This window comes from Caretta caretta, chromosome 16 (genome assembly GCF_965140235.1).
Source record: "Caretta caretta isolate rCarCar2 chromosome 16, rCarCar1.hap1, whole genome shotgun sequence".
Taxonomy (NCBI): Eukaryota; Metazoa; Chordata; order Testudines; family Cheloniidae; genus Caretta; species Caretta caretta.
In genome coordinates, this window is record NC_134221.1 from 8,903,621 (window position 1) to 8,929,274 (window position 25,654).

Here is a 25,654-nt window from a genome sequence, read left to right on the forward strand (position 1 = left end):
CCGAGAACAAATCACAACTTTCCCCCTCCTCTCTAAAAGATTAACGTAACATGCCTTGGCATTTATCTGCAGGAAAAGCCTCATATAAAATAATTGTTGTAAATTACTTGCCAGTATTTGTCAAATGTTGTCCTTTGAGTAGCTGACATCTCCATTAAAACCTCTGCCTTCATTGGTATTCCACTCAGTACTGGAGAAGGGGAAAGTGTCAAGCATTCTCAATAGGGGCCCAGCTGATGCAACTAAAAAGAAATCTAATGCAAATTTAAGATGTTTTTTAACACTTGTTAACAGCCTAGCTTCTGACCTAACAGATACTGTCATGGGGATCACCTAATTTTTGGAGCTCGCAGATCTACAACTCCATAGGGTGTGGTATATTGGCCTAAGCAGGGGAAAAGGAGTCCCCAAGACTCAGACACTCAAAGGTATGGAGGCTTCTAATTCCCACTGATTTTAATGGGACTCAGGCACCTTTGAAGACCTGAGCCTGAGCTCTAAGTTCCCAATCTGACTGTGAGCCACATTGACAGCTGATGTAAACAGGTGCATCTCCTATCTTATACGGTGTTTCACCCATTAACATGAGCTGATAATTTGGCCCGTTAATCTGTGACCTTGGAAAAGACCAGATTAAAACCTCAGTTACTCTGGTATAAGTCAGGAATAATGCCACTAAAATAGTAGAGTTAGCTCCAATTTACACCAGTGTAACTGAGCTCGGAGTCTGAAATTCAAAGGGCTAATTTCCCCATATGCAAAATGGAGATAATAAATAATACTTACCGGCTGTAAATGAGGTTTGTCCAGTGCTTTGAAATGCTACAGCCTAAATCAAGATAATTTATTCTTATTCTTATTGGCTCAATTCATCCCTGGTATAACACCATTGACTTCAAAGGCTTTTGACCCAGGATAAATTTGGCTGTTTTTTTTTAAATGGGCTGGTGAACAGAAGTTGCTGAAGAGCAAAATGGCTTCCTCCACTTCCTGCTCCTGCCAAACACAACACAGATGGCTTCTCTGGCACACAGCCTGCCAGACATGGGCTTCTTACCTGGTAGCAAAAGCCTCTGCCAATGCAGTGCTCAGCTCGTTGAACATATCTTTGTACAAGCAAGCAAGCAACTTAAAACCACTTGGAACAAAAAGCAAACTGCCTTTCCATTCCCATTTGCCAACCATCAGGAGCAAATCACTTTTGCTTCAAGGCCTGTAATTATGGTTTCCCATGTACAGCTGGACTGTGTTAGTGCTGGAGCTATTAAGTCTGCAAGGCACCTGTAGAGCCAAGGACGGCAGACATTCATCACAAGGGGAAATGTGCCATGCTGGAGAGTGTTTGAGACCCATCTTGTCGGTGAGGTTCAGGGGAGTGCAGATGCTTGTGTGAAAACAATATACAGGCACAGAAGCAGCGACCATACTTTAATCTTCAGCGTATGTAATTCTCTTTCTATAATGCAACAAGGTAAACGACGCAACAGAGTTACTTACATTTTGGGAGGGAAGAGACCAAATAACCAATGCTGCTGAGGTCCTTATACAGGCCCTATTAAAAAGGTATCTCAGCATCTCACAATCTTTAAAGCATTTATCCTCGCGACATGCCTGTGAGGTAGGGTGTTGCTATTGTAACCCACACACCTTTTGGGTGTGGTGTTCTGTCCCATCTAGTGGCACCAAGACCACTTAGAGAGAGAGATTAAGCAGACTGTTCGCCAAGGTTGTAGAGCAGGCATGTGGCTTTTAGCTCATGCAGTAGAGGCTCATGCATTTAGTTTCAAAGGTCCCAGGTTCAATCCTGCCTGCCGATGCCTGGGAGGTCTGTCAGTGTTACACTATCATCCTCATTTTACCGAGAGAGGCTGAGGCACAGAGAGGCTAAGTGGGTTACTCAAGGTCACTCAGGGCTGTGATCCCAGGTTTTCAAAACCTTGGGTCAAAATACCCCTCAACTCAGGGGGAATTCAGATTGGAGTCTAGATTCAACCCTCACAGCTGGCCTCTCCCTTTCTTCCCTTATGAGAAGGAAAGCTAATACGTTTGGGTGAAGATAATCAGAAACCCACATATTCACTGGGAAGCTGTAAAGCTGAACGAGACAAAGGCGAACAGCAAATTAGGCAGGAATATGCAATGCAAGAAGGTCAATGCAGTTTTCATCAGCATAGGCAAAGACACCACATCACAGAACTGAAATTATTGGCGATTAGCCAAGATGGTCAGGGATGCCACCCATGCTCTGCATGTCCCTAAGCCACTGACCACCAGATGCTGGGACTGGATGTGATGGGATGGATCACTTGATGATTGCCCTGTTTTGTTCATTCCCTTTGAAGCACCTGAGATTGGCCACTGTTGGAAGACAGGATACTGGGCTCGATAGACCATTTGTCTGACCCAGTGTGGCCATTCTTATGTTTTGAAGATTATTGTCCTTGTTGGCACTGCCCTGCCATAGTTCTTCATCTAGAACACCTTTGCCTCCTTCAATGCACACCTTGGACAATGTGTAAATGAGCCATGAAAAAGGGCAGAGAACCTTTTGCTGAAGGGTGAAGACAAGACATATTGAACAACTTCGTTGTATGCTGTGCACCAGCCAGTGTACAGACAGTAAATAAATTCAAATGGGTAATCCTACTGGGATCTTCACAGGATTGAGCCCTCTATAAACCAGGGAGCGGGAAGAAAAAAATGGTATATGGCTAACATAATTAGCACTGCATCATTATAAGCTCTCTGTAGTACTATATGGATGTAGAATGTTTAGCACAATGGGGCCTTCATACCTGATGGTGGACTGTAAGTAATTATACGATATAATTAATAAATAAAATGGACACACAAAAGAAAGAAGAATTAGGGTTGCATTAGAAATAGTCATTTTGGCATATCTTAACTTCTGAGTTCTTCACTTTGTAGCCCTAGCATGCTACCAACCTAACATCTTCCATGGATTTACTTACATGGTACCATGAACGAACCTAGTGCTGCACAAAGAACCCAAATGTGCCAAACAAGACAGGACACGAGGAAGTTGTATAAAATAATGAACAGCATGAAGAAGGTAAATTGGGCCCTTCTATCCTCCCTTCTTATAATACAAGAACATTCTACTCAATACTTTTCTCAACAGCTTGAAATTTTAAAAACAAAATAGAATTTTATATTTCAAACTCAGAAGAGACTCTCTCCTCTGATTTACACACAGCTTGAGGTCAAATTCTCTCCCCAGCATACTTGGTTATGTCCCCTTTCAATGCAGGATTGTTGGTGGTGCTAATGTCTGAATAGGAGCAGAAATGAGAAACAGGTTTTGCTGGTCATGTGAAATCTTCAAGATTCAGATCATTGCTCACAACAAACCCTGCCAAGGCTGCAAGGAATCACGTTTCATTTTTGGGAATGGTTAATCCAAGACTCCATGGTGTTAAGCCAAGACCCATGTGCTGCTGATGCAATGTCTCTGTCCGCTGGAACTTTTCCACTGCACAGGGCTGTGGCATGAAAGAATCTCAGCTTTTCATGCAGCTGTATTGCTTCTGCTAATGAGAACTCTTTCCCTCTTATCCAGAGACCTTCTAGCAGGGCTGCTGTTCACCAGTACGGTGCTGAAACCCTGGGAGAGAAGAGGTTTGCGTGGCACTGAAGGGCAAAGTGAGACCTGCACAAACATGCTAAGTGACTGGTAAAGTGGTGCCAAATAAGGACTCAAGTAGCATCTTGCTCTGAGTGATGTTCACTTTGTGATAGACATACAGTGACCCCTTCTCTTGAGCTGTAAGGGGCAAGACTCCAGCTTACTCATCGCATTTTAAAAATAGCACTGGTCAAATAAACCATGTGTGTTTCCACTAATGAACCCCTGAAGCAGAGAATATCTGGATTTATCTGCCATCCTGTAAGAGATCTATTGTGAATCAGCAGCAGAAGTTAAAACCTGCATATGGATTAAATATCAAGCTAACAGTTCCAAACCCACTTCAGGGATTTGAATGTCTTATTCCCAGCCAAATCCCATTCATTTTAATGGGATCTGGGTGTCAAAATCCCTGCACTGGCTTTGAAAAAATCTCCACTGAGAATGATCAATCTGGGAACTTTTTTCAGAGGGCTTTTTTCAGATGATGAAGCTTTCTAAAGACAGTCTGAGCATCTGTAAAAGAGATGCAAAGAGACTCCTGCAGAACATTTGGAAAAGAGCATATGTATTTACCGTGAGAGATTACAATAGCGGATCACAAATTGAACATGAGTCATCAGTGTGATACAATTGCTAAAAAGGGTAATATTCTGGGGTGTATTAACAGGACTGTTAGATATGTAAGACATGGAGGAGGTAACTGTCCCACTTTACTTGGCACTGGTGAGACCTCCGCTGGAGTACTGTTTCCAGTTCTGGGTGCCACACTTTAGGAAAGATGTAGATAAATTAGAGAGCATACAGAGAAGAACAACAAAAATGATACGAGGTTTAGAAAATCTGACCTCTGAAGAAAGGTTAAAAAAAAAAACAGGGGTAGCCTACGTATACTTGTTCCCACCTCAGCACAGGGGGCTGAATTTGATGACCCCTCAAGGTCACTTCTAGCCCAACATTTCTATGATTCTATGATTATTTTTATTTTTAATAATGGGAAAGGGTGTGTGGAAAGGACAGATTGAAATGGTTTAGTGAATCCATCTGTCAGACCTAGGTACAAACTCCAAATTAAAAAGCTGAAATCGCAAAAAAAATTGATTCAACATCCTGAAAAATGTTGTTTGACATTTCATTTGAAACAAACATTGTGACGTTTCCAAAACTGAAATGTTTCGCTTTGGATAACTGACTGATTTTTTCTATAGTAGCACATTGTTTCCTGGGAGTTATATTCAAGAAGGATGTTGATAAATTGGTTCAGAGAAGAGCCACAAAAGTGATCGAAGGAAAAGAAAGCATGCCTGATAGTGAGAGACTCAAGGAGCTCAATCTGTTTAGCTTAACAAAGAGAAAAGTTAAGGGGTGACTTGATTACGGTCTGTTTGTACCTACACGGGGAACAAATATTGAGTAATGGGCTCTTTAGTTTTTCAGAGAAAGGTCTAACATGACCCAATGGTTGGAAGTTGAAGCTATTTGCCCTTCTGGGCTCAGCTCTTACATCTCTGATGATGCACCATGCAACTCTGCCAAAGGGAAATCCACCCTGCATTATGGAAGAGGTAGCCCTCCAGGAAGCCAAACCTTTAGGAAGGAATAGGAGCCAGAACTGCAACTCCCATAAAGCAATGCACTGATAAGGAAATGCTGTATAATATTTTGTTGAACCGATTCAAAATAAAACATTTTGGGGTCAGTTCAACAAACCAAAAATATTCTGATTTGAGTTGAACCACCCTGAAATTTAATATTTCATTTTGATTTTCCTAATAGAAGATTCAACATTTTTCAGCAAATATATATATACAAAAAAAATCAAAGTTTTCCCTTGGGAAATTTAGATTTTTCAGAATCTGCATTTTCCATCAGAAAATTCCTGACAAGAAATACAAACAACATAGGTTGTCATGGTGAGTTAAAAATTTCAGAATGTCTGCTAGTCTATGCTCAAGAGAAAGCAAGGACCACGAACAGATGCTGCTCTTGGTCAGGGAGCATCTAGAGCTGTGTAGAAAGCCCAAGACTGGAAAATTTGGAAATGTTGTAGATCAGAATCGAAGGGTATTAACACAGTGTGGTAAGAAAAGCTTGTACAGTGCCTGACAACACAACAGATTCTAGTCCCAATTATATCAATCAGCCTTTTGAGCTCAGAGATATCAGAGTGATGCAGTAAATAGGCCACAGGATTGGGAGTTAAAGGATGTGGATTCTGTACCCAACTGCGATGCTCACCTGGCCCCATTGAAGTATACGGCAAAAATTACATTGAGTTCAATGGGGTTAGGATTTCACACAATGCGTTATTGTTTTTGCTATGTTGTTCATGTTATAAAAGCCTCTCAGAAACTTGAAAAACTCTAAATCATATAATTACTACTAGCAGCCTGATCTGTGATAGTCAGGTTTCAGAGAAGGACAGATTCCCCCAAGACTAGTGTCTTGGAAACAGCATGGGAAATCTTGTCAGTTTAAAAAAAAAAAAGACAGAGCGTTAGATCTGGATCAAATTGATTATATGGTGATTGGTTACCATTTTTGAAATTTGAATAAAATAAATACAGATGATGCTAAGAGGCTGACTCAACACAAATGGATCTTTTCAGGGTAAAATATGAAGGTTATGAATAATATATGTTAAGATTTTTATGGAAAGTTCATGAATGTTCATAATAAAATAAAAACTTTACAAACAAGCACAGAATGATTTGCCCGCAGATTCCCTTCTATTTTCTTGCCACACTCACTCTCAGTATTTTATCAAAAATTCAGCTTTGAACTCAGCCTTTTGTGTTTGGTTACATGCACCTCTAATTGCGACCACCAAGGCAGCCTTTCAATGCAGTATAAATTATCCAGTCGCTTATACGGACTGCTGATGGGTCCCTCTTGCTTCTGTGCCTCCTGATAAAAGGACTTTTGCCATGACATCATTAAATAGTCCCACCGAGTTAACAAAACAAACCCCATTTTTTCCACCCCCTAAAGATTTTTTTGGCACCACTACAAGGGGCTTCAAAACAACAAGCAGCCCTCCAAAGAACATGGCTTTTTGAGAGGCTTATACCATTTAAATGAAAACATGCCTGGAGAAACAAAATAGGGATTCAATTTTTTCCCCTCTCTCTTAAGGAAACCAGCTTAATCTCCAACTATGGCAGCTGCCTCAGAAGTATCAGAGCTGTCTGGACCCAAGCTTAAAGAACTGCAATATTGACATCAGTGTTATCTGTAATTCTCCATTTTGGAGCTTCTCTTTATAGGCTCCTTTTTACATCTTAGTTGCTTGCCTGACTGAATTCCAATCATCAGCCCCTGTGCACAGCTAATCCAAAAATCCAGGCTTCATTTAATAAATATTGGCCCTGATCCACCACTGTCTTACTCTACTGTTATGCTGGTTTCAGTAGCCCCATTGATTTCAATGGCAAATCAGGCACAATAAATGAATAAAAACATCCCTGCTGTTTTCCTGAAACACCCCACGTTCTTTCTGCAAAAATGTGATTTTCCTTCTGCCACTCATCGGTGTACTGAAGCTCTGCTTAAAAAAAAAAAATAATAATAGAAGGGCCAGTCCTGAAATCCATCACTCACATAGGGTAAACTTCCCCCTTGTGCAGACGGCCAGAACAATTGCTAAATGCCACTTAAGTCCCACCTACGACCTATATAAGTGGTGCCTAGAACTCTGGCTGGACCTGTGCACAGGGATGAATTTCACCATTTCAGTCCTGTCCTGTGCCATAGCAGTCAAATGCAAGTTTTGACACTGATTTAAAAAGAGCAGAATTGTGGAGTGGTATAGTTTCAGTGAAGACTATGGGCTAGATCCTCATCTGGTGTAAGTCAGTGGAGCTCCCCTGAAATCAATAATTTCCACCAGCTGAGGATCTGGCCCAAAGGGACTACTGGCATGCATAAAGGTTTTCAGAATAGAATCCACGCTGGGTGAGTAAGGACCAAATTGTGGGCTCGATTTTGTGATGCTGAGCACCTACAATAGCCATTGACTTCAGTGTGACCTGAGAATTGCAGAAATCAGAGAGGTAGACACTGGGGGAGGTGGTGGGACCCAGTGGATAGGGTACTAAACCAAGAGTCAAGAGAGACATGGAGTTTGTTCTGGCTCACCCACTAACGTACTGCAAGACCTCGGGCCTCCAGTTGTAAAATGTAGATAATGAGAGGAACTCCTTGGCAAGATCTACAAGTGCTAAATATATATTAGTAGGTCTCCTAGTCCATCTCTCTGTCAATGCAGAATTGTTCCCTAAGGAACACTTTCTAGTGTTTAGTTCAATCTAGTTTGAAATGTTTCAAGTGATGGGGCTTCCAACACTTCCTGTAGGAGTCTATTCAACAGCCTAACGCATCTCATTGTCAGGAAGCTTATCCTGATAGTCAGTCTGCATTTTCTTTCCTTCATTTCACCTCATTAATACTAGCTATAACCCTGTGCACCACCCAATATCATTTTTCACTACCTTTTTTGTTTACATCCTTCCAATATCTACAGGTTGCTAGCATGTCCCCCTTACCAAATATGGTCATGCATATTTATCTCATCGTCTCTGCTCCTGCTCACTCTTATTCTTCTCAGAACTCCTTCCAATATCTTTCTTGTAAAGACGTGTCCAGAGTAGGACAGGATATTCTGGGTGTGGTCACACCACAGCCATACAGAGAGAAGCCATAAAGCCAATGATAATAAATGTTAAGGAGAAAAATCTGAGAGCAACTGTACAGCAAGGCCAGCTATTTCCTGATAAGAAATGTTAACTCCTCACCCACAAATAAATTGCCCCCTCATGTACATTCTGTCCATACTATTTCAATGGGCTTTAGTCCAGGCTCACAACAGAACTCTTACTAAGGAAACTTTACTTCCATAGAGATAACATGTGTGGTTATAACTAAATATTCACTAGGACCTCACACATACACCAAAGCTCTTGTGGATCCTTTTTAATACAGTGTCCCCTCAGTGGAATTTCTGAGCTGGGTAATATTTTCCAAAAGCTGCCTTTGCCACAGAGCATATAAAGTAGCCAAACCACCTCAGTCAGAAGGTTGATGATCAGCTCTACAATTTGTGGTTTTTTACAGGACACTAAGGTATTGGGAGAACTCAAGAGTTGTCTCTAACCAAGGTGATGGCGAGGGCAGCCATTCAGGGAGATCTGGGGGCTTTTAAATAAATAAAGTGTCCTGTGGACCCCAGGGCTGGAACCCTTCAGGATGCAATTACATCCTAAGAAATTTCACCAGTGGGACTCTTCTTAGAGAAAGGAAACCTATTTACTGATTATACGGCAGCAGCTCCTAACTAAATTGGACTTGACTTTAAAAGCTAGGACATATGCTCTTTGCAAAAGGAAGGTGATCACTGTCTTTCTCCCCTCTCCCACCCGCCTTCACATTCATTCACCTGATCCCTCCAGCTCTGACAGCACATACCCTGAGGGTGACTAAATGACATGGTGCAGTAGAAAATCTAGCCCCCAGTTCCTGCTGAGCACAGTAGGGGCTGCCCAGGAGACAGGTGCAACCCCCCAAGCCAGGGACCACTTCTAGGATGGACTCAGCACCAAATTTTGAAAAAAAGGGCTAGCCAGCCTGAGAGGCGATATCCCAAGATGGGAGGTCTATTGTTGTGACACTGCAAGAAAACTAACTTCCTGATCTCATCAAACTGACTGTACCCTGTACCAGTCACCCAGCAGCTATTGGTTCAACACAGTGATTTAGGCCCAAGTGCAGATAAGAGGGAAGGAGGAAAAGAAGGGGGGAAGGGAAACAATCATGGCTAGTGCTTCCTAGATGGTGAAGTGCAATATAGGGCTGCCAGCAACCTAGAGAGATCATTCGGTAAATTCTTCAGGGCAGGGACTGTCTCTTATTACTGTAAGAGCTCGGCACAACCATGGGAAATGTAGGGCTGGAAGGCACTTCAAGGGTCACCTAGTCCATCCCCCTTCACTGAGTCAGGATTAAGTATACCTAGGTCATCCCGGTGTTAGTCTAGCCTGTTCTCAAAAACCTCCAGAGACAGGGATACCGCAGCCTCCCTTGGTGGCTCCTTCCCGTGCTTAACTGTCTTTACAGGGGTCTACAATGCACACTTACCCTGATCAGGGCTTCTGGGAGCCAGGGCTGGCTCAGTTATAAAAGGAGAAATGGTTGCCTATGGCAGCAAATATTAAGAATAGTAAAATATTTAGCAGTGAATGTTAATTGTGTGATTGACTCAAGGTTCTCACATTTTCCAGTTTGCTTAAAGCAGCAAAACCCCAGAGCCAATGCATAGGAATATTCCCATGAAGGTCAAATGAAGTGGGCCAGATTCCGATCTGATTCACAGAGGTGTAAGTAAGGGGCCAGCTCCTCAGTTGATATATAGTGAGACACAGCTCCATTGAAGTCAATGGGGGCCAGGCCAATCCACACCAGCTGAAGATCTGGCCCATGCAGCAAATCAATTGCCTTCACTGGAGTTGCTCTGGACCTACACCAGTATGACTAAACTAGAATAGGAAGAAGTCAACACCTTGCAAAAATTGCAGCATTTTTGTTACTCTTAAAGTGGAAACCTTATGAAAATAATCTGTGCCCTTGACCCAAAACAATGAATCTGACCCTAGGTAGTGTGGGATCCCTTAGTGACCTTGGTTATTTCCACCACCCTCTGTTATCCTGATGGGGGGGAGAGGGGGTTGTAGGAAATAATTTAGTGTTTGTAAACAACATCACAGAGCTTTCAACTCCAATCTGCTCTCTCTCTCTTGGTTAAGAGAGCAGATATTCACTTTTTAGCAGAGGGTAGTGAATGGAACTAAGAAACTGCCTCTTATTATCCACTTTCTCTGTTATTTTTCTGCACCATTAATTACAGTACAATGGATTTTTGAAGGCTTTATTTTCACCAACTATTATTAATTATAATATTATTAATATTATTATTATTATTCACCAACTATTATTATTTTCACCAACTATTTTCTGATCTTCCTTTTTTGTCAACTTTTAAATAGGCTCAGTAAATAATTCCTTTTCTTCACATTTTTCAGGCATGCTGGACCTAAACTTGCTGCTTCAGTGTGTTGGGGTTCTGACATAACTGGGGAATGGAACAAGGTAAGTGACTACGTCAAACCCACTTCTCTTTTTACGCGCACCCCCATAATGGTGATAGTTGAAAAGCAGAACAAAACAAGTATCCAGCCAGGTTTTGAGCTTACTCCCATCTACACCAATGGTAAAAATCCCAGAGGCTGATTTTTAGCTCTCACAGCTCCCACTGACTTGACTTTCAATTGCAGGTGCTCAAGACCTCTGCAATTGAGACACATATTAACTTCAGTGGTGGAGAACTGGACCCTCACGCTCTTTCCAGTCTTCCTGGAGTGACAAGTCCACCTGGAAACACTTTTGTCAGGAAAGAGCAAGCCCAGTATAACAGGAAGAAAAATATATCTAAATCCCTCAAAAACAAATGCTAGATATATTTATAAAATATAGCATCACTCAGAAACTGTCCTCCTGTCCAGTGCTGGAGTGGAAAACAAATTTATTATTTAGGACCATACTGTAGTAGGAAATGAGCCTGAGACAGAAGCCCTTGTATCAGAGACCTGGTATGAGACAGGACCTGCTCACAGAATCCGGCAAGAATAGGGCTGATATTGCAGAAATAAATACACATTACTAAGAAATGCTAAGCACAAAGTACTCATGCAAACACATTCCAGGAGAGTGGTACCAGAAAATCCCAATATCAAGGATGGTACAAAAACATCCCCCAAGAATAACAGGAACACACTGACCCCCTCCTAAAAGATAAGGTCAGGATGACAATACGTAATAGAGACGTTTTGATCGAACCAACATATACAAGGTGATGGGTGATAACTAGGCACACCAGGGGGCAGTAACTAACTATATCAGCAGGGCAGTAGTAACTTGTTTGTACCAGGGTATAAAGATGTATCTCAGAGGGAGTATCTTTGTCCAGCTGAGGCGGGAATGCAAAGTCCTGCCATTCACTGAGCTGCGTCCATTGTCATGGGCATACATGTCTTAGTATCCTCATAGAGTCTGCCACATGCTACTACTGTGCTTTGTCAACAATAAGTCTGGCACTTTTGTACCTTAACGGATCTGGTGGTCACTGGGTGGTTCGCTCGAGGTCTGCTATGCCAGCTGTCTGTGCAGAGCTGGGGCAGCCCACAGGGAGAACACACACACACACCTGCAGCCAAACATCTAACTACACCTATGAAGGTAAAGTAGGTAGGGATGGGAAAGATTTTTTTACAGATCTAGTAGGAAATCCTGACACCACAGGGTACATCCACACAGCCAGCTGTATTGAGTCTCCCAGCCTGGGTCGACAGACTGTGGTTTGCGGGGCTCACGCTAGTGCTCTGAAAATAGCAGTGTAGAGAGTGCTTTGAAGTTGCAGCTCGGGCTGGAACTTTGGCTCTGAAGCCTGGGGTTGAGGGGGACTTCAAATGGGTCTACAAATTCATGCAGTGGTTTGAGAGATATTCCTGTTGTACCAAGATTCCCCATTTTGAGTAAAGGGGATTTTGCCCAGACGAAGCAGGTTTTTTCAAAAGTGAAGCAACATTTTAAGAGAGAAGACTTGACCGAAAAGTGTATTACTGTATTCATTTGCTGCTGTTGTTATTTTTCATGTTTTAAAACTTCCAGCTTTTAGCCATGGAGCAGAGACAAGACCACCTGAACTAGAAGACTACTCATCACACAAAATGAGTAACTGTAGAATGAACAGTCAAAGCAACAGTACACAAAGAACCTGAAGGCTGAACAACTTGCCAGGGCTGGACAACCTCTAATTCACACCCATGAGAACTTACAGGAATAGTCAACGGATATCCGTGGGACTACTCAGATCTACCTATTCAATTCCCTGGCCATTGCAGGGGCCTCAGGCACTGGTGGCATCTTGGTGTCTCTTGTTCTCTGTCTGTGGCACACAACAGTTTAGACTCCAGATAACAAATACATGCACAGAAATCAGGGCTGGATCACAAACAATTAGTTTAAGATGAGTTCAATTCACAAAGAATGTTATTCAGAACGAATAATTCTACCAGCTCTAGATGGAACTATGATATTCATCTCACATCTGACCTAAACGAGGTATTTATAACGTATACAGCAGCAACAGTAAACTGGGCTCTCTACAGATTTGAATCTAAGGTGAAAGTCCACTGTAGCAAACTAAACCACCAGGTCTGGGATATTTATTCATTTATTAAAGAAAGTTGAGACGCACCACGCAATCCAGTTGGAGCCGTTCCAGTCTTCTTTTTCCGGCACTCTCAGTCTCTAATCAGAACCAGAGCGAGTGGGGCCTGACTGCACAATTCTGACTCAAATCCTTGGCATGTGCAAAATAAATAGAAAAAGGAGCACTTTTTTTAAAGAAATGTTTGATAGACACGATGCTTTCCTAGCGAGCAGAAAGGGGATTTCAGAAGGGTGCGTGTGACAGAGAGAGTTCCCGTGTTGCCTAGGAAAGAGGAAACATTATGTATTATACGGGAGAGCTGTAGGGTTCAGCATACCTATTTCTTTTTTACTAATTGTCTAACTATGTCCGAGGTAATCATTTGTCACAGTTTTCCATATGGGGAGCCAAGTTCAACTGTGATACGTGGGGTATGAGAGCAGGAGATAGACACCAAACACCTAAGAACAAAAAGGAAAACAGTATTGGTACTTAGGTGCTGAGAAGAAAACTCCTCCAGGCTTTGTACAACTGTAAAGTAGTCCTCCATCAAAAGAGAAACATTTCCCCGCTTGAAAGACCTTCTGTTCCCACCTCCTAATTAACTCATTTAGTACGACACTTTTGAGCTCTTAATTAAAGTGCATAATGAATCATAGAATATCAGGGTTGGAAGGGACCCCAGAAGGTCATCTAGTCCAACCCCCTGCTTGAAGCAGGACCAATTCCCAGTTAAATCATCCCAGCCAGGGCTTTGTCAAGCCTGACCTTAAAAACCTCTAAGGAAGGAGATTTTACCACCTCCCTAGGTAACGCATTCCAGTGTTTCACCACCCTCTTAGTGAAAAAGTTTTTCCTAATATCCAATCTAACCTCCCCCACTGCAACTTGAGACCATTACTCCTCGTTCTGTCATCTGCTACCATTGAGAACAGTCTAGAGCCATCCTCTTTGGAACCCCCTTTCAGGTAGTTGAAAGCAGCTATCAAATCCCCCCTCATTCTTCTCTTCTGCAGGCTAAACAATCCCAGCTCCCTCAGCCTCTCCTCATAAGTCATGTGTTCCAGACCCCTAATCATTTTTGTTGCCCTTCGCTGGACTCTCTCCAATTTATCCACATCCTTCTTGTAGTGTGGAGCCCAAAACTGGACACAGTACTCCAGATGAGGCCTCACCAATGTCGAATAGAGGGGAACGATCACATCCCTCGATCTGCTCGCTATGCCCCTACTTATACATCCCAAAATGCCATTGGCCTTCTTGGCAACAAGGGCACACTGCTGACTCATATCCAGCTTCTCGTCCACTGTCACCCCTAGGTCCTTTTCCGCAGAACTGCTGCCTAGCCATTCGGTCCCTAGTCTGTAGCTGTGCATTGGATTCTTCCGTCCTAAGTGCAGGACCCTGCACTTATCCTTATTGAACCTCATCAGATTTCTTTTGGCCCAATCCTCCAATTTGTCTAGGTCCTTCTGTATCCTATCCCTCCCCTCCAGCGTATCTACCACTCCTCCCAGTTTAGTATCATCCGCAAATTTGCTGAGAGTGCAATCCACACCATCCTCCAGATCATTTATGAAGATATTGAACAAAACCGGCCCCAGGACCGACCCTTGGGGCACTCCACTTGATACCGGCTGCCAACTAGACATGGAGCCATTGATCACTACCCGTTGAGCCCGACAATCTAGCCAGCTTTCTACCCACCTTGTAGTGCATTCATCCAGCCCATACTTCCTTAACTTGCTGACAAGAATACTGTGGGAGACCGTGTCAAAAGCTTTGCTAAAGTCAAGAAACAATACATCCACTGCTTTCCCTTCATCCACAGAACCAGTAAGCTCATCATAAAAGGCGATTAGATTAGTCAGGCATGACCTTCCCTTGGTGAATCCATGCTGGCTGTTTCTGATCACTTTCCTCTCATGCAAGTGCTTCAGAATTGATTCTTTGAGGACCTGCTCCATGATTTTTCCAGGGACTGAGGTGAGGCTGACTGGCCTGTAGTTCCCAGGATCCTCCTTCTTCCCTTTTTTAAAGATTGGCACTACATTAGCCTTTTTCCAGTCATCCGGGACTTCCCCGGTTCGCCACGAGTTTTCAAAGATAATGGCCAATGGCTCTGCAATCACAGCCGCCAATTCCTTCAGCACTCTCGGATGCAACTCGTCCGGCCCCATGGACTTGTGCACGTCCAGCTTTTCTAAATAGTCCCTAACCACCTCTATCTCCACAGAGGGCTGGCCATCTCTTCCCCATGTTGTGATGCCCAGCGCAGCAGTCTGGGAGCTGACCTTGTTAGTGAAAACAGAGGCAAAAAAAGCATTGAGCACATTAGCTTTTTCCACATCCTCTGTCACTAGGTTGCCTCCCTCATTCAGTAAGGGGCCCACACTTTCCTTGGCTTTCTTCTTGTTGCCAACATACCTGAAGAAACCCTTCTTGTTACTCTTAACATCTCTGGCTAGCTGCAGCTCCAGGTGCGATTTGGCCCTCCTGATATCATTCCTACATGCCCGAGCAATATTTTTATACTCTTCCCTGGTCATATGTCCAACCTTCCACTTCTTGTAAGCTTCTTTTTTATGTTTAAGATCCGCTAGGATTTCATCATTAAGCCAAGCTGGTCGCCTGCCATATTTACTATTCTTTCGACTCATTGGGATGGTTTGTCCCTGTAACCTCAACAGGGATTCCTTGAAATACAGCCAAAATGAATAGCCTTTAAATTCTCTACAGAAGATCTATAAACCAGTGGCACACAGAGCACTCAAATACTGCTTGAATTTAGGAAGGACGTTTCCCAACAAACCAACTTCAAAACTGGCTGGCCCTTTGAGCTGTTTACATCAGTGCTGGACTAGCCACAGAATGCAAACGGAAGGGTTCAGAAAGGAAGTAGGGGGCTGAGATAAGGGCCATTTGTGCACAGAATTCTCTGTCTCCAAGGCATTGACTCCAGTGGTCATTAATTCTAGAAAGGAACAAACAGAGGGAGCCCTGGATCTGAATTCTGAACCCCCCAAAAGTTCAGGGGTGTTGGGTTTGGACCCCTGGACAACTAGGGGTCCAATATAAAATTCACATCAGGATCAGATTCAAAATCCTCACAAAGTTTGGGGGTGTGGTGGTCTCAGGTGCTGTTGTGAGCCCATCTCTACTAATAAAGGTTTAGGAGGACTACATTTGGGTCAAACAATTCAAAGACATGGGCTGATGTTCTATGCTGTGCTGTGCCTGCAGAAGGTGCAACCCAAGATGAATGGGGGACAGGTGATTTTGAGCCACCTTTGTGCCCATCCTATTCTGAGTTGCTGCAGGGGCTGGTCTGGCTCTGTGTGTGTAAAGCAGCACACCCTTGACTGAACACCCACCCCAATCCCAGGCTGCCTATGGGCTGCTGTGCAGCTTGTAGCAGCTGAAAATCTCTGCAGCAGGATGTGCACACTTGCCTCATGCCTCCCTACACTAGCCTGCATCTTCCACCAGGGCTTGTGAAGGGGCCTGCACAGGGCGGTCTATGGCCCCTCACTGCAGTATCTCTGCTAGGGGGATCTTCCTCAGCTGGAGAAGGGACTTCATAGGCCCTTCTGCACCACTTGAAGGTATAAGAGTAGTTGGCCCAAAGCTGTATGTAAGATTCCAGGGTTGTCACTCTGTGTGCGTCACCCTGAAGCCTAGAATGTCTGTTGAGTCAGTGTGAAGTAATGGAAATGGCTACAAGCATGTCTGAGAGATCTTTTCGTTCAGAATAGCACCAGTTTGAACCATCCCTGAGATTCATGGTCTGATACCGTTCAATGTAAGTACTCAGCCATTTTGCCAAATTTTACCCATTTGGTGTAGTTATGTATATACCAGTGCCATGCTAGGAGTCCTAGACCACTGTAATAACAGAAGTAACTCAACCAATCACCGCTCTACAGCTAATTTGCATGCAACAATTTCATTGGCTGTATGAGGGAAACTGCACAGATGTTGGATTACATGGCCTAAATTCCACTTTCAGATACTAGGACAAGAGAATGGAAGAGAGAAATATATTTATATACTAATTTGGGACGGTCTTCATGCAATATAGCCAACACTAAAAGTTCAAAAATTATGAGTTGCTTCCCCCCCACCATCATGAGATTTTAAAACAACTTTTAGATTTGTTTTATTTGCCTGCTGCTGCCATAGCCTTTAGAGTTCACGTTTTCTAGCTTTCTTCTACATGCATGAGGGCTAAAAACTCTTAAAAAAAAAAAAAAAAGAAAGCAGAGATTCTCATCTGATTACGGGAATCCAGTCACTGGGACTTTAAGATAAGTAGCAAATATCATGAGACTAACAATGGAATCAGATCTAACTCATAGCTGCATAACACAGCTCTAACCCCCGAGAATTGCAGTCAACCCAGACTCATGCCAGTGAAACCTAAAGAATTATTCGTTGTCACTATGGCATATATATATATATATATATATATATATATGCAGTATCGTTGTAAATGTGTTGGTCCCATGAGCTGAGAGAGACAAGGTAGGCAAAGTAATATCTTTTAGTAGACCAGCTTCTGTTGGCACATACATTCGTGTACATGTGGACATGCACACACACAACGAACGCCTTCCCCCACCTCTCTCCCCTGTGGAAAATAAGACACCACAGAAATCTCCTTCTGGCTGAGTCTCTGCAGGAGTGACTAAGAAATTCAAGGGCCGTCAGGCCCTTTTTCTGGCTCCTGACCGGTTTCCACAAGCAGGGTAAAGTTCTGAGTAATCTTTACGGCTCCCTTTCAGCCTGGCAGCCTTCGACCTTGGTGAAGTAAGGACTGAGGTAGGTAATACCAGTGGGGGAAGAGCAGTCAGTAACCCAGTCTGAATAGCTGGCTACCTCCTTCGTTTCTCCCACACTCCTGGCTCCCATTCCCCCACCCCCACTATTCCCCAGAATGCAGAGTAGTTGTTTTGTGGTTGCCAAACCAAACCGCAAAGCCCCAGTTGACTGCACTTCTAGAATCAACACACGCACACACACACACACGATACTAATCCCATCAAATCTGGAGTCTGCAGTGATTGGATCTATCCTAAATATAGTACAGACTGTGGTGGAAAACCCTGGGGATTTGATTATTTTCCAAGCGAGGAAATAAAGTTTTCATCGGTCTGAGATTCCATTTCTATTAAACCAAGGGAGTGTCTTTCATTCAACGTTGTCAGGAAAGTCTCAGGTGGGGCTAAGTGTTAAGAGTTCAGCAGAGACATGTGGATGAAAACTAAAAGACAAGACACAGCTTTGGGAGCAGGAGAGGGTTGGGAAGGGTCTGGCATGAATAATTTGGCCCATTTTGATATTTATAATTTGCATTTCCACAGCATCTAAGAGCCCCTGTCATGGAGCAGGACCCGGTGGTGTTAGGTGCTACACAAACACAGAACAAAGATCTTCCTTGCCCCAAAGAGCTAACAATCTCGTAGACTCAGACTTTAGATGGTCACGACAGTCCCTTTTGAACTTAGTGTGCCCTCCTGCACATTGCAGGCCACAGAACCTCACCCACCCACTCCTGTAATAGACCCCCTAGCCTCTTACTCGAGTCCTCAAATCATGGTTTAAAGATTTCAAGTTACAGAAAATCTAAGACCAGAGACAAATGGATGGATAAGAGCAGAACGAAGGGGAAACAGAAATTCATTCTTAAATTCTGTGGAGTTACACAAGTAGGCCTAAGGCTCAATAGCACAATGGAATGAGACTTAGCAAGACTGAGAATGCCCAATGGCTGATCTTTGGAGAAGCAGCGTGGTCTAGTGCAGAGTTTCTCAACCTGTGGGTCGAGACCCAAAATTGGGTCAAAAGGCCGCATGGCAGGTCCTGTGGCTCCTGTCCCATGGGGCTGGCTGGGCTCACTTCCCTGTGCCAGGCACTGTAACCTCTGGGGTCCCAATACTACTCAGGTTTGGCCCAGTCCAGGTAGGCCAAATTTGAGTGAGTGGCAACCCCATGAGTCAGCTCACAACTCCACTCACACAAATTTGGTCCAGTCAGGGGGGTGAAACCAAATCTTAGCAGAGCTGCAACCCCGGAGATTGCAACTCCCAGAGCGCAGGGTCAAGCCCAGCCAGCCTCACAGCACAGGCGTTGCAGGAGCTGCCACTGTAGGAGGAGTGCAGAGCAGGACCCAACCTCCCACTCTGGGGGGCAAGATCTGACCAAAATCACTCTAGGGCCTCCACCTCCAGACTATTTCCTGGGGTTGCAACAGGCCGTGAAAATTAACAAATGGGTCCTGAGCCCCAAACGGTTGAGCACCCCTGTGCTAGTGGACAGGGCATTGGGTTGAGACTGGTGATTTGGCTTTTATTCCCTGCTTTGTGACCTCCAGTAGGTCACTTCACCCTGTATCTACTTCCTCTTCTGTCCTTCTTGTCTATTTATACTGTAAACTCTCTGGGGCAGGGACTGTCTCTTACTATGTGTTTCTACAATGCCCAGCCGAATGGGGCCCTGATATTGGTTGGAACCTTTAGGTTCTATAATTATACAAATAAATAATCATAATAATTAATAAAGACATCAACAGAACAGCAAAACGTTAGGAGAAAAGGTATCCCCAGTCATTCTCTCTCATCAGTGGGGGTGTTTATGCTAAGCAGCAGAAAGGGCAGCTTTTTATGATTCTGCCCATCACTGGAAGGGGAGTATCACTGAGCGGAAAGCAGTGTTGGGTAAAGCAGAGATCAGCAGCTGTCAGTCACTGGAATTGTGAAATCAAAGAAAACTTACAGTAGAGCTGGGCAATATTTTTTGGACTAATAGATTATTCACTGAAGAATACACAGTTTCAGATTGACCAAAACTATTGGCAAGTTTGGGACAAATTCAGCAAACAGTTTTGGCCACAGAGGAAAGAAAAATAAACATTTTCAAAATGAAACATTTAGACTTTTCATTTGTAAATGTATTATATTTGAAAAGGGTGAAAACAAACTAGAGAAAGAAAGAAAACAAATCAGTTTGGGTCAAATAAAATGTTTCGTTCGACTTGAAACAGATTTTTTATGGATTTTTCGGTTTGGCAACTGAACTGAAAAATCGGTTATTCGCCCAGCTCTAGGATACAGGCAGTCGAATTAGCGTGTGCTGCATCCAGGATGATTTTAGTCTTGGATGGAAGGGTTTTCACCAATGGTTACGTGTGCAGAAGATTTTTTTTTGTAAAGTCTCTTTCATCTCTTGGAATTTGCTCTCTCACACTTTTTTCTCCATTATCTCTCAATTTCTCAATTTTTGAACCCAAGTGTTTAGGTTCAGATTTTCAAAATGTTTTTGAAATTGCATCTGCGTATTTTGAACACGCAGACCCCATGTGCAAGCCCCACAAATGGGGTAATTCCCATGCACACTGTCAGGGTTCCCTCCCCACTCTGAACTCTAGGGTACAGACTTGGGGACCCACATAAAAGACCCCCTAAGGTTATTTCTACCAGCTTAGGTTAAAAACTCCCCAAGGCACAAATTCTCCCTTGTACCTTGGATTAGGTAACGCTGCCACCACCAAGTGATTTAGACAAACTTGGAGTTCCTACTCTGCCCTAATATCCCCCCAATTCCCCTCAGCCCCTTTCCGGGGAGGCTTGAGAATAAACAAGATGAGCACAGACCAACCTTGGGATTTTTTAGGACACCAAAGAAAACCCAATCAGATTTTAAAAGAAACAGAACTTTATTAGAAAGAAAAAATGTAAAAGAAGCACCTCTGTAAAATTAGAATGGAAGATAATCTTACAGGGCAATCAGATTCAAAAACACAGAGGATTTCCCTCTGGGCTAAACTTTAAAGTTACAAAAGGAAAACCAGGAATACACCTTCCTCTCAGCACAGAGAAAATCACAAGCGAAAACAAAAATAAGATAACACAATCACTTGGTGGTGGCAGCATTACCTAATCCAAGGTACAAGGGAGAATTTGTGCCTTGGGGATTTTTTAACCTTAAACTGGTAGAAATAAGCTTAGGGGGTCTTTCATGTGGGTCCCCACATCCGTACCGTAGAATTCAGAGTGGGGAGGGAACCCTGACACGCACCATCACTGATGTCTGCAGTTACCTCATTTGTACATGCAAGAGATGGATAAATTGACAGAGAAGTGCACAACAGTTTAGAGAGATTCAGCATCAGAACTGGGATTAAGATCTCAGGAGTGCCTGGCTATCAGTTCTGTACTCAGACTGTGGAATCATGCCTCTCTCTAAGCGTAAAGGACAGCCTGCACGCTGGGCTCCCAGGTTCTCGGATGCCCCGCCACCCAGCATTGTGTGGTGGGGAGTCTCAGGAGCCAGGGCAGCCAACCCACCCCATGGGGCAAGGGGTTTTGGGGGCCGGGCTGGCAGCCGGCCAGCTCTGCGCAGCAGGGGTCCCAGGGTCGAGGGTCGGGTCCGGACTGTCACTGCCCTGCCACCCAACCCCTGCGGCCCAGGTTACACATTGTGGGCCCCATATGCGGCCCACAGTGTGTAATAAAGTTGAGAACCACTGACACCCTTGTGCTGAGGGCCAGCATGAGGCCTATGCTAAAACATAAGCCCTTACGTTCAGCTATAGTGTTGTGTTACAGTGACACCATGCAAAATGAGTCGCTTATTATTTGACCAGGTCTAGGAACCTGTGAGCCAGCAAACAGCCTGGCATACCCCAAGCCCGTTATACTATTGTCACCCAGCGGAGTCAAACCCCAAGGCATGATCTTGCAGGCCTTTTCCACAGGTTCAGCTCTCATTCGTTTTTACTAGGAAGAGCCCAGGCTGAAGAGAGAATGGATCACTTTGTAGCACTGAAGAGAAGTGCTTAATCCAAGTCAGGGTTGACCTCAGTGGAGAGAAGAGATGGGGCTTGAACTGAAACCCCAGCACTCATCACCCCCAAACTTTGGGAAGGTTAAGGCCTGCTGCAGCGTGGGTCCATCCCTACTGGGCAGGTAAATCAGAAAGCTCTAGCTGTGCAGATGCGTCATAGGAAAACCGTAGGCCAAATGAAAGTCACTTTGGGCCATTACTGCTCTGGATCTCAGCCCAGGTTTCCCTGCTGCGGTGAGGAACTGATGTGGGGCTAATCCTAGTTTAAAACTACAAAACACCACTAAGCCACAAGCCCACTTTGGGGCCACCCCATCCTAGGGGGAACTCAAGGAGGCAAGGTGCCTCCAAATCTCCCAGCTATGCAGGGAGAGCACGCCTGTTTCAGTGCTCCTCGGATTGGTACAACATGCATTCCTCTCCCCTGTGCAGCTGATCCAAATCCCATTGAAATCAACAGAAAAATGCCCACTAACTTCAGTGGCCTTTGTATCAGGTCCCTCATGGCTTCCTCCACGCACCTCCCCACACTTCTGCTTAGCCAGCAAAGATAGTCCTTATGCTCAAGAAATTGGAGGGACTAACATGGTCCCAGAGAGGCAGCACTAGGAGGTGGGGGAATCCACAAATATCTGTTCCTGCAAGTAACTTTCATAAAAACAACTACGTGAGTAAACCTCAAGCCCTAAGTGGCTTCTGTAGCAGCTCTGAACAGCTCACCACTAAAGTTGTGTAAGCATCTCACTATTTCCCGGGTCGAAGCCACACTTGTGAAGCAAAGCAGACGAGCCATACGGCCCCTTTTCCCCGTAGCTGGCTTCCGCTGTCAGCAACTGTTCATTTCTAGCGCTGGCTGAGACCAGACCAAAATTAAAAGCATGATGTATTCCCCTTGCTGCCGACTGCTTTGTCTGAGGGCTCCTTAACCTCACTGGAGTAAACGCTGTACCTTTCCCCCACTTCCCCCAATGTTTAATTTTAATTTCATCCTAATGAGGTCTGGCTGGCTTGTGTGTTTGCATTTACTTGGATTTATTCCCACACGACGTCTAAGATGTAAAGGGGTGATGGAAATGTTTAAACGCACATTAAAATTCATTGGTTTTGCATGTTGTTAAAGTTGTTTCTCCCGATAACTGAGATGAAAGTTGATGCACCTGGGAACATGGTTTCCCCCATTGCAGTTTTGAATGTAAGCATTGTCCTTTGCTGAGAAGCTGCCTGGGAGTGGAGCATCTGTGAGTTTGCCTCGAACAGGAAATAAGTGCCATACAATGAATCTTTTTGCAGAAGACTGCAGTAGCTGCAAGCTTTCCAGAGCCTAGTGCCCCTATACCATTTCCTACAGGGAGCCCTGCTGATAGAGGCTGGACAAAGCCTCAGTGTGGGATCCACATAATTTAATGCACCCATCTCATTCCCTAGTGTGATTCCTGCTGGTAAAAACTTGGACAAGGAGCTCTGAAGCCCCACAGACAGCACTCCTGAGATATTCCCTGCAGCGATTCCTTTTGGGAAAGGCTGGGAATGGAATAGCTGCAAGCTCCCACACAGACAGTGCTTCGCCATTCCTTATCTTGGCTCTTGTTTGCAGGGTAAGTTATCCTAAAAGGGTTTGCACCAGTATCTGCTTTTTTAAACCTTTTCTCTGTCTCTTATTCTCTTAGGGTGAGTGTGACACTTCCTTGGTGCTATTCTTAATTATCTGCATTCCAGTAACAGAGGGGCCCCAATTATAATTGGGCTCCATTGTTCTAGAACAGTCTGAACAAATAGAGTCATAGAACCACAGGGCTCGAAAGGACCTCAAGGGTCATCTCGGCTAACTCCCGGACAAGATGCAGGGATCTGTTGAGTCTAAAATACCTCACTCTAAATAGACAAGACAAAGGGCAGGAGGGGAAAGCAAAGCACAAAGAGTGCAAGTGATGTGCCCAAGGTCATTCAGGAAGTAACCAGCACAGCCGTGAATAAAACCCATGTCTCCAGAGTTGAAAGCCACACTCCTAGCCACTAGACCACACTGCCCCACAAACATGCTGTAAACTCAGACATACTGGCATTGTGTAAAAACACAGCCATGTGTCATACCGGAATTTCCATTACAGAGGACACTGAAAGGGCTATCTTCCCCCCTCCTTTCTCTGGATAAAGCAAAGGATGAAAACCAGAGCCGATCTGGTAGCCACAAGGCAAAGCATATATTAAGTACCAATGACAATTGGTCCCCTTTCTGCTAGTTGGCTGGTTCTCCTAACCATAATATAATTTCTTCTCATATTTTCCATGGAACAGGATTGAGGTTCCAAAGCCCAAGCTTTCTTGGTCGCAAGTTAAAAGCCAGTGTCATGATCCCACTGAGTTTCTTGTGTAAGTAATGACAAGAGTAAACCCACTTGGAGCAAAGAAATCCCAGAGCTTTACAAAAACAACCAACTAAATAAAGATAGGGGCCTTTATTCTTCATATATAAGCAAAAAGAAAAGGAGTACTTGTGGCACCTTAGAGACTATGCCACAAGTACTCCTTTTCTTTTTGCGCATACAGACTAACACGGCTGCTACTCTGAAACCTGTCATATATAAGCAAGTAAATTCACTCTCTTCTGCTAGTGTAACTCCATTGACTTGAATAGGTACTCCTGATTTACACCCATCTAGATGAAAACAGAGTAAGACTGAGAGGAAAGTGAGGATATGGACAAGATGGCAGAGCTACTGTTTCAATAAACAGATGTGTGTATTTCTCAGACTTTAGCTCTTACACTTCATCATAAAAGAGTAAAGCTTGCTTTTGCCAGAGAAGGAGCCTTCTAAGGAGCTGGTCCCAGACCATCACAAACCTTACCATCTTGCACTCCAAGTACAAGGAGCATTTCTTTGCCCTTGTCTTCTCCTACATAAATACAGAACATGCAAATTAAGAAAGAAAACCTTACCAAAACACTCCACTCCACGCACGGTTATCTCTCTGAGGAGAGGGTGAGAGAAAGAATAAGCCAAACATGAAGTGAGCTGTAGCTCACGAAAGCTTATGCTCAAATAAATTTGTTAGTCTCTAAGGTGCCACAAGTCCTCCTTTTCTTTCTGAGGATACAGACTAACATGGCTGCTACTCTGAAACATGAAAGATGTTAGTCATATCACTTAATAGCATAACTGGAAGGTGCTCGGATACTAAAGAGATGAAGGCAGTATCAAGAACCTATAGAGAATAGCACAGAAGCTCCTGGACTGACGTGTTTTGGAAGTCTTCTTTCCTTAAATGGATCCTACAGGCTAGCTCCCCTCCACCACCACAGGTCACCACCCACACCCATCTCACCCCAGAACAGATTCCAGACTTTAACGTATGCGTAGTCTGTCTCTGAAGCTCATTGCATTGCAGGACAGCAGGAGTCGGATGGCACTGGGAACAAGAATTGTGAAATGATTACTAAGTAAATCACAAAACAGACATGAAAGAGGTTTTGCATTTAGTTCAGAGATGCATAGTGTGTGTGTGTGTGTGAATGCATGCATGCACCACAGACAAGCAGAGTTGAACACCACACAAACATTTTGATCACCCATAGAACCAAGCTCAACAGAAGTTTCTGCAAAGTTCAGTAAATTTTCTACCCCTGCACATGATTCTAGTCAGGACCAGAAGTGCCAAGATACTCCAAGACAGATTGTCTGTGTTTGGCCCAAATCTGAATCCAGCTCCCTCATTAGCTAGCTGGGTCTCCCGATATTTTCCTGCTAAAGTTTGCAGACTCAGCAGGTCTGGATAAACGACACACAACGACAATGAAAAGTTTGTTCTTCAGCTGCACTGATCCCAAGTTCCAAACCCATCGCCATAGCAAAGCCACCATACCAATACAACTCTCACTGACTGTGAGGAGCCCGTTCATCCAA